This window comes from Bidens hawaiensis, unplaced genomic scaffold (assembly GCF_021521415.1).
Source record: "Bidens hawaiensis isolate Kalapana, Puna unplaced genomic scaffold, B.hawaiensis_p1.1 tig00017131_1, whole genome shotgun sequence".
In the NCBI taxonomy this organism is placed as follows: domain Eukaryota; kingdom Viridiplantae; phylum Streptophyta; class Magnoliopsida; order Asterales; family Asteraceae; genus Bidens; species Bidens hawaiensis.
This window is the reverse complement of record NW_027492586.1, coordinates 538324-541897: the sequence shown is the minus strand read 5'-3', so window position 1 is coordinate 541897 and position 3574 is coordinate 538324.

The following is a 3574-nucleotide window of genomic DNA, read 5'->3' as shown; positions in this document are numbered from 1 at the left end:
CAGCTAAGATTGAGGCGATAACCAATTGGAAGACTCCACAAAATCCGACTGATATACGAAGCTTCTTAGGGTTAGCTGGCGACTATAGGAGATTCATCGAAGGTTTCTCCAAGATAGCCGCACCGTTGACCGGTATGACCCGAAAGTCGATAGTATTCAGTTGGGGTAAGTTTCAGGAAGAGGCTTTCCAGGAGTTAAAGAAGAGACTCACGCAAGCTCCAATCCTTGCTTTACCCGATGGTGACGAGGATTTGGTTGTTTGTACTAATGCTTCGCATCGTGGGTTAGGTTGCGTGTTGATGCAACGAGGAAAGGTGATAGCTTACGCGTCTAGACAGTTAAAAGTCCATGAGAGTACTTATCCGACGCATGATTTGGAGCTAGCAGCAGTAGTGCATGCTCTCAAGATATGGAGACACTATCTGTATGGTACTAAGTGTACCATTTACACAGATCATAAGAGTTTAAAGTACTTTTTCGAGCAGAAAGAATTGAACATGAGACAGAGAAGATGGTTGGAGTTGATAAAGGATTACGACTGCGATATTAAGTACTACCCTGGTAAAGCTAACGTGGTCGCTGATGCGCTAAGCCGTAAGAATGAGGAAGTCATTGCAGTAGTAAAGTCATATCAGCTAATTATGAACTCAAGCTTATTTGAAGAAATCATCAAGGTGCAGTCAGAAGTGCTGGTAGATGAAGGACTAGTAAAGAAAGAAAGGATTTTCGGTCAGCGGGACGAGTTGATGGAAAACACGCATGGTGTTAAGACTAGGTTTGACCGTATGTGGATTCCGCTCCATGAAATCTCAGAGGTCGAATCTTAGATGAAGCTCATAAGTCAAGGTATTCGATTCATCCAGGAGCTACGAAGATGTACCAAGATCTGAAAAGAGACTACTGGTGGCCAGGAATGAAGAATGATGCGGTAGATTATGTCAGCAGGTGCTTAACTTGTTTACAAGTCAAGGCAGAGCATCAGAAGCCTTATGGGAAGATGCAACCTTTAGAGATACCAGAATGGAAATGGGAACACATCACCATGGATTTCATAACTAAGCTACCTCGTACAGCTAAGCATCATGATACCATCTGGGTGGTTGTGGACCGTTTGACCAAGAGTGCTCACTTTCTGCCTATACGAGAGGCTATCTCGTCAGAAACGTTAGCAAGCTTATTCATTTAAGAGGTTGTATCTAAGCATGGAGGGTCGTTATCGATTGTGTCTGATAGAGATACTCGGTTTACTTCGAGGTTTTGGAAGAAGTTCCATGAAGCCATGGGAACGAGATTTAACATCAGTACGGCGTATCATCCTCAAACGGATGGACAGTCTGAAAGGACGATCCAAACCCTTGAGGATATGCTACGTGCTTGTGTTTTGGACTTTGGAGGGAGTTGGGACGATCATCTGCATCTAGCAGAATTCTCCTACAACAACAGCTACCATTCAAATATTGGTATGCCACCATTCGAGATGTTATATGGAAGACGTTGTAGAACTCCGGTATGTTGGGGAGAGATCGGTCAAAAGCAGATGGGAAGTTTGGAAGTTGTTCAAGAAACTTCTTCAAAGTTTGATCAGATTAAGGCAAGGATGAAAGCTGGTTAAGACAGACAAAAGTCGTATGCTGATAAGCGGCGACGGCCGATTGAGTTTAACGTTGGTGACAATGTGATGCTCAAGGTCTCGCCTTGGAAAGGAATTATTCGTTTTAGGAAGAGGGGAAAGCTGAGTCCGAGGTACATTGGACCGTTTAAGATTTTAGATCGTGTGGGGGAAGTAGCTTATAAGCTGGATCTACCCAGTGAGTTAGAAGGAATTCATTCAACCTTCCATGTTTCTCATCTGAGAAAATGTCTAGCTGATGACACGTCGCACGTGCCATTAATGGACATTGAGGTTGACGAACAGCTGAACTACATTGAGCAACCAATCGAGATAGTTGACCGCAAGGAAAAGCAGCTCCGTCATAAAGTTATGCCATTAGTGAAAGTGATATGGAAGCATCGCAAGGGATAAGACGCTACATGGGAAGCTGAGGAAGAGATGCGCAAGTTTTATCCAGATTTGTTTATGTAATAGATAGGTTTCGGGGACGAAACCTCATTAAGGAGGGAAGACTTGTAACATCCCGTTTCCTGATTTCAGTTAATAAACGAAAAATGAGCTGTTATGAGTTGGGCTAGTGTTGGGTAAATGGGTATGGGTTATGGACTTGGGTTATGAAAGAAGGAAGGAGAGTCCATGGGCTTGAGCCCATGATCCCTAAATATAAATACCATTAATCACCATTTAATCCTCATTCTCACATATTCCATACACCACCAAAACACACACTTAATATTTCTCTCTAGTTCTTCCTTATCTCTAGCCGAAATCAAGAAGGAAACCGAGCACCGACCCGACGTAACAGTAGTTTAATATTGTATGAGCTTAACCCGTTAGATATAGTTACGAAACGACGACCCGACACCGTTAAACCGTTTAAATCATGAGATCCGGGTGGAATCGGGTATAAACCGAACCTATGATGAGCTTAGGGATCACCCTAGCTCAGATCTGGATCGAACGGGGCGAAAAACGGTGAAAAACGAGTTAAAACTCGATTTTCCGGTGAGTTTGCGTATTTTCGGCGGCTTTCCGGCAATGGCGGCGCCGGAAAAGTTAATATGAGGATAGAGGTGTCAGGGAATGTTCTGACATTCCCTGACCTAACTCTAATTCTCTATGGGAACTTAGCGAATCGGAGGGTGATTCTTTAACTGATTAGCTATGGGAACTTAACGAATCGGAGGGTGATTCTTTAGCTGATTCGCTATGGGAACTTAGGGTGATTATTTAGCTGATTCGCATAAGGAAGCCTATCGAACTAGGATTGATTCTTTATCCGATTCGTTAAGGCAAAAGGGTAACGAGTTACCCTTGATTCGTTAAGACCATTCGTTAACAGAGATAACGAATTAGAAAGTCCAATTCGCTAAGTCCAAAGTAACGAATTCGAAGTTTAACAGAAGGACAGAATGGTCCCTGAACTTAGAAAAAATGAATTAATTACAAATAAGCTAGTGATATGGCTAGTAATAGATAACTGATACGAGTAATTATTATACAGTTAGTCGTACACAGCTCAAGAAGTGAATAACCGTAAACAGTGAACGCAACCGCATTGAGGTGAGTTTCTAGCCCCACCTCCTTGTTATGTTTTCGAGGTTGTGTGCATACTCGATGTGATAGTTAATGCACTTACCTCAAGTGGTAAGTGTATGCCTTGTATGATGTTTGTATGATGATTGCTTGACGGTGCGTGAACGATCTTCGGATATTACATGTACCGTCAGGTGGTAGCTAAAGATGTGATTGCTATGTATGATGTAAGATAAAATGCATGTATGAATATATATGATGTATGCATAATGCACGTATGATATGTTAATGGTACGTGAACGCTCTTCGGAGATTGCACTTATTGTCAGGAAAAGTATCTAAGAACAGGTATAATATATATGATGTATGCGTAATGTACGTATGATATGTTAATGGTACGTGAACGCTCTTCGGAGATTTCACGTA